Here is a 6,709-nt window from a genome sequence, read left to right as displayed (position 1 = left end):
TACTACCCATGTGTAATGTGTATCCTTATTTTTCCCTCACAAATTTGGGCAAAAAAGTGGACATTATACACAGAAAAATATGGTACCTAGTTATAGATTTTGTGGCATTTATTTTGCTTGATTTCTGAGCTTTCTAAACCTATGATTTGGTATCTGTCATTGTTTCCAGAAAATTCAAATATTTCTTCTGATCTCCTGTCTCTTTCTGGTATTCCCATTAATCATCCCATAGTTCTTGGTTGTTTTATTTCATTTTTATCATTCTTTTTTCTCTTTGCTATTTAGTTTGGGAAGTTTCTATTGACATATAGTCAAGCTCACTCATTCTTTCCTTGGTCATTTTCACTCTACTTGTGAACCCATCAAAGGCATTCTTCATTTCTATTAGTGTTTTTGATTTCTAGCATTTCCTTTTACTCTTTCTTAGAGTTTCCATCTTTCTGCTTCCATCACCCATTTGTCTTTGCATGTTGTGCACTTTTTCCACTAGAGCCATTTTGCATATTAATCATAGTTATTTTAAATTCCTGGTCTGGTAATTCCAATATCTCTGCCATATCTGAGTCCCTTCTTGATGTTTTTTTTGTCTCTTCAGATTGCATTTTTGTTTCTTAGCGTGTCTCGTAAGTTTTTGTTCAAAGTCAGACATGATGTACTGGGTAAAGGAACGTCATGCTTATCTGGCTAGGAGTAAGGCTGTGTTTACTGTAGCTGTGGTGTCAGAGGCTAACATTTTCTTTAGTGTTCTTATTTTTGTCTTCCCTATTGTCCTGAGTTTCTTAGAGACTCCTTCTTAAATAGCATCTGAACCTTATCATTCTTTCGGTTGTAATCCCATTAGACAGGGGACCTATTATTGTGAAGGTAAGATATACAGCAGGAGAAATATTCTATAATTCTATCACTAGGTGTAATGCAGGGTCTCTGCTCCAGCTCCCCACACAAGAACACAGGATATGGTGAGAACAAAAAGGAACACCCATGGAGCCATAGGTAGGGGGTTCATACCACTATATTCTCGCATTCTCACTGGTGGCTGGGTTGGAGACACAGGAAGCAGGATCCACACGATCCGCAATCCTCCGTCCGCTTCTCTGCCAACCAACCAACCAACCAACCAACCAACCAACCAACCAACCAACCAACACAGCCATGGCAGTTATATTAGTGGCTACTGGTTAACTGGTTACAGCTGATGGCCAGCTAGTCACAACTGATGGCCATCTACTACCCAAGCCAGCACCCTTCCATGTGAGGCCGAGAGCCTGGAAACTGCTCTCTGGGACTCTGTCCCCACATTAGGTCTCAGTCTTTTAGTGGCCCTGTATCTCTGAGCCCAGTGTGATGTTCACTAGTGCTTCTCAGCTTACCCTTTTCCCCTTAGGTGAGACAGAAATACTAGAGGGTCTGGAGTTGGCCTGGTGTTCCTCCAGCTCAGTTAGGCTCTAGAAGACCGTAGTTGGTTAGGCTGTGGTAAAATAGTTTCCCTTGAGGACAGGAAGTTGTTAAGGAGAACACAGCACTCTGAGGTTATTTAAAAAGTATTGCTTTCCCCCTTCCTTTGCCAGAAACGTGAAGGGGTTTTTCTCTGTTCTTTACAGTGAAAAGTCAAGGGAGCTCTTAGAGGTAAAACTTCTGGCTGGGCCCCCAGGAGTTTTTATCTCTCAAGGTAGTCAATGCTTCATCTTCAGCAATTATTCAATCACCCTTTAAGTTCTCCTAACAGGCTCCAGCAGCCGCTTCTCTTCTCGTAAGCTGTGATTATCTGTATTCATCTGTCTCTCCAGTTTTTAGATTAGTAGTTTGGCCTGTCACTTCAGTTCTCTGATGTATCTAAGGAGAGTTGTTGATTTTCAGTTTGCTCAGCTTCTTTTGTTTCTTGTAAAAACCAAAATGATGACCCCAAACTTTTTGCATGTCAGAGTGGAAACGAAATCATTGAAACCCACTTTTTAGATATTATAGAGTAGACACATTTATCAGGAAAAAGAGTTGTACTTAATAATTATTAGTGTCTTCTAGGTCTGAATTTTTGTTCTACTTCTAACAAATTTGCCCCATAAATTCAAGTGGTTGCAAAGCCATTAAGTAGTTCTTTGACATTACAATTTTGAAGCAATATACAAATGTGGTGGGAAACATCTGGATATCAACCATAAGGGTGTTGTCTTGGTCTCAGTTTACCACTTCTGCTGTGGTTTAGAAAAAGTTGCTTTATGTCTCGGTATCTCAGCTTTTTCACCTGTGGAATAGGCAGTCAACTTAAATTGCAATTAACTCTAACTTTCTGCTATTTTAGTGGATGATTCGTTAAAGGATTCATAGCAAAAATGTGCCCAATTTATTGCTCACAACCTTGGTTCTTATACATGAAATATTTTATTGGCATTAAGCAAATAGCTATTTAAATGTCAGCAGCGAGGCTAGGTAGTCTATCTGACAGCCTTTCATTTTCTAAATGGAAAGGAAAGGCTCTGCTGGTGCTCGCATTTATTTTAAACAGAAGAAATATAGTTCCTGATGGTTAACAGATCTCCTGAAAACTAGACAAATTGGACTCAGTTGAGCAAGATAGGTTTTGAATAGCTGATTAACTGAAAGGGGAACCAAAGCTACAGTTATTAAATACTGATTTTCAGCTCTTAATACTCAAATTGTTGAACTTGCCAGCAGATTCTGTTGGAACATGAAAAGTCCACTCAGTCAGCTGGCTATTTAGGCTATCATGCTCCAAAAAAGATTTTTTTTTCTTTACAGATTTGAATATATTTGTGTATAAATTGACCAAGTAAAATTTCTTTTGTTACTCTGTAGGCAAGGAATGAGTCTACTACTTGTCTACATGAAATAAATTGACATTCCTTTTGTGCTTTCATCTTCTAATCAATTCAAATATCATTTACTCAATATATATGGTTTGCCAGATACTATTTTAAAGTTCAGAAATAAACAAATAAAAATATATAGACCAGTCTTCAAAGAGTTCACAATTTTGTATGGGACAGAAACACCCTAGTGAAGTTAGGTCTTTGAAAGTTAAACCAGAGCTAGAGAAATTGATTTGAGAGTCATGCTATAGATGATAAATGAAAACAGGAATGTGGGTGAGCTCTACCAAAGACTGGAACCTTGAGAATCCCCAATATTTCAAGAATTTCAGTGAGAGGAAAAGGAAAAAAAAAACCTACTGAAAATAAAAATTCAGAGAAGTAATTACGGAACTAAAATTTTTGTCTTCAATGGATTCCATAAGAAGCAGACTCCAAGGCAAGGTTTGAGCACAGGGAGTTTGGTGAATGGTCCTAGGAAGTACCAGTAGATGAGTGAAGAGGTGAGACATGGAAGAGAAGAAAACCAACAAAGTTTGCTTTATGGAGCAAATCACAGTTGTGAGTAACTGAAGATTAACTTCACTGTGGAACTCTGAGACCCAGTGTAGAAATGTGCAGCAAAATTGTCTTGCCTGCGGGGTGAATGAGCTGAAATATTTGTGTAGCAATTGCTGTTAGTCATCATTAGAAGTAGTTCTCAGGAGTGGTCAATTCCTTGGCACTGCTGGCCTATTACATATACATTAACAGTGGGTGCCAGTGGTAAGAGAGAACCCTCAGGCAAAAATAGTATCTGGTGCTGGTGGTTGTAAGTCTGGCTGTCATGCGTGGAAATGTTAAGTGCTTAAGAGCTATGGAGAGAACATTAATAATACCTGTTAGAGTTGACTTCCCTGAGGACCAAGGAAAGAGAGAGTTTCTGGGAGGAGGGAGTAGTGAACAATGTCAAAAAAGACTGAGAAATCAAATAAGTAAAAGAAGAACTGAGAATGAATCATAAGCCAAGGGGAAGGTACAAACAGAAATGGAAAAAGTAGAGATTAAAAAAGGGTGATAGAATGAATAACTGATAGAGTAAGATGAGGGAGGAGATGGAATGAGGGTATGTGTGAATATTTATAACTAAAATAAAAAATGCACACAAAGACAAATTAAATAAAATTATAAAATTATCATTAAAAATAAAAATACCCTTTTATGTTTTAATTCCTATGTCAATGTATCCAGGAGATTCTCCTTGAACCTGCCAAGTCTGGCTTAAGTACCACTTCTTTTCAGCACACCCTTTGCTTGTTTTTATGATGGAATTTACCACACAGATTATAAATTATTTATTTGCTGCTTATGCTGGGATGGCATCAGGCACAGGGAGAGGTTAGGGCTCCATTTGGTTCATTTAAGCTATAAAGCTCTGAATTACTTTGTGTCGAACCATCTTAGGACACATGAATAGAAACTAAACCAGCATCCTGGGGAATATAAACCTGGTCACACAGTGTCCATCCCAAAAAGAGTAGTCACATCCTTGATATTTTCTCCTGACACATTGATGAGTTGTTGCATTGCAGCCTGTCTTCAGAATACGGAATGACTTCTTTTAAACAATTACATTTTTCCTAAACAGGCTCTAGATGGAGATATTCATCTATTGTTCTTTTATTTTCTCAACAGTTGAGGTGCACAATATACTCAACAACAGAAAAAATAAATTAGAATTATCCCTCATTTTTAAGTCTTTCAAAGACTCATAGAAATGATTTAAGAGTATTATTTAAGGCAGATAAGATATGAAAAGTATTTTTGAATTGTTAATTTATTAAAGTGGAAAACTGCTACATGTTACCTCTTTCTATATATGTACATTTTCTAAAGAAGATATAAATTAATTGCCTTTTTATATGGAATAGATTCAATCAGAAATACAAAGGAGTTAAAAGATTTCCACTTTTTTTTAAAAAATCTGCATTTTGTAAACAACGATGAGGAATAGCAAAGTCAATCTACAATAGAAAAAAAGCAAAATTTGCAAATGTTCTTGCATAGATTTTAATGTTTACGTAAGGGTTGAGAAATTTATTATTATTATTATTATTACTATTATTATTATAGAATAATCATATGCATCACTTTCCCAGTAAATGGGTTATTCTGTATCCTGAGTACATAAGTTTAGGACACGATAGCAGAAGGGAAATTAATATGGATTCTAGAGAGAGACATGGGGCTATGCAAAGAGAATGTAACCAACTCCTTATAAAGCGGGCAAGCATTACTGCCTCTGAGGTTCTGTTTTCTCCACTGTCAAATGAGGGCAATTTCTCCTGCTGTACTTATCTTGTAGACTGAACTAAGGTAAGCAAAAACGTGATTGTGACGGAGAGGCTCCGCGGGTGGCGTGCAGCGGGCTGTGGGCAGGCCAGTGGCAGAGCCGGGCTTTTCCGCCACACCTGCAGGCAGGATGGGTTGCAGATGGCGCTGGGGCCTCTGGCTGCTGCTCCTGCTTGCGGCCACCTGCGCCAGGCTCCTCTTGTGCTGGTACTCCGGAGCTTGGCCGGAGTCCGGAGCTTGGCCAGAGTCCGGAGCTTGGCCGGAGTCCGGAGCTTGGCCGGAGTCCGGAGCTTGGACCTCGGGGCCTGCGAGACAGGAGTCCTGCCGGCGCCCGCTGGCCCTGGCCCTGCAGCAACATGAGCATTTCGGGCGGCTCTTCAACCTGTCCGTCCCGGTGCTGCTGTGGGACGGCCTCCTCACCCCGGAGCTCTGGGACCGCCTGAGCCAGGTTCGAGCCCCCTACGGCTGGCACGGGGTCCCCCGCGAAGCCATCACCTCCACCCTGAGCCTTCTGAATGGCTCGGAGAGCGCGGAGCTGTTGGCGGAGTCCCACGAGCCGCGTGGGCCTGGGCCTTGCATTCGGTGTGCGGTGGTGGCCAACGGAGGCATTTTGAGAGGCTCTGGCCAGGGCCGCCTCATCGATGCCCACGACTACGTCTTCAGACTCAATGGTGCTGTGATCAAAGGCTTCGAGGATGATGTGGGCACCAAGACCTCCTTCTACGGCTTCACTGTGAACACGATGAAGAATTCCCTCATCAACTACAGGAATCTGGGCTTCACCTCCGTCCCACAAGGACAAGGCATGCGTTATATCTTCATCCCTTCAAACACCCGTGACTATGTGATGCTGCGATCAGCTATTTTGGGTGTGCCTGTCCCCGAGGGTCCTGACAAAGGGGACCTGCCTCAGGCCTATTTCGGACCAGATGTCCATGCAGGTAAATTCAAGCTACTACATCCAAACTTCATCCTCTACCTGACAGAGAGGTTTTTGAATTCGAGCTTTAACACAAATACTCAAGACATATACATGCCTAGTACCGGGGCCCTGGTCCTGCTGACAGCTTTGCATACCTGTGACCAGGTTAGTGCCTATGGATTTATCACAAGAAACTACTGGAAATTTTCTAACCACTATTTTGAACGAAGAAAGGAGCCACTGAAATTTTATGTAAATCATGATCTGCGTCTTGAGGCCACTCTGTGGAGGGACTTGCACAAGGCTGGCATCATTCAGCTGTACCAGCGCTGACCCCAACTGTTCTTGGGTCCTTTGCTTCTCTTTGCAAAGCCTTGGCTCTCATCATTTAAGTGGCCAAAATCTTTTTCTTGTCTTCTATTAATGGGTCTTAGCATTAATGGGTAATTAACCCTTAGTCAAATCATGATTTCAATTAATTTTAACTGAGGTAGCTGATAATCAGTTTAATAGTTTTAGACAGATTAGAGCTGTAACTTCTTGACTTCTGTTGGGACTTGGTTGTTTCCCAAACTGTTTTAAGGAAGTCTCATCCAACATATGCATATTATTCGCATACAGCCTATTG

General features: G+C 40.8%; 1 pseudogene; it reads left to right on the top strand.

The window, feature by feature from the left end:
- Window positions 1-5,289: 5,289 nt before the first annotated feature.
- LOC109460717 (alpha-N-acetylgalactosaminide alpha-2,6-sialyltransferase 2) lies at window positions 5,290-6,414 on the top strand (annotated as a pseudogene).
- The last annotated feature ends 295 nt before the right edge of the window (window positions 6,415-6,709 follow it).

This window comes from Rhinolophus sinicus, linkage group LG05, assembly GCF_036562045.2.
Source record: "Rhinolophus sinicus isolate RSC01 linkage group LG05, ASM3656204v1, whole genome shotgun sequence".
Classification (NCBI taxonomy): domain Eukaryota; kingdom Metazoa; phylum Chordata; class Mammalia; order Chiroptera; family Rhinolophidae; genus Rhinolophus; species Rhinolophus sinicus.
The sequence above is the reverse complement of the archived record's forward strand: the minus strand, read 5'-3'. Positions and strand labels throughout refer to the sequence as shown.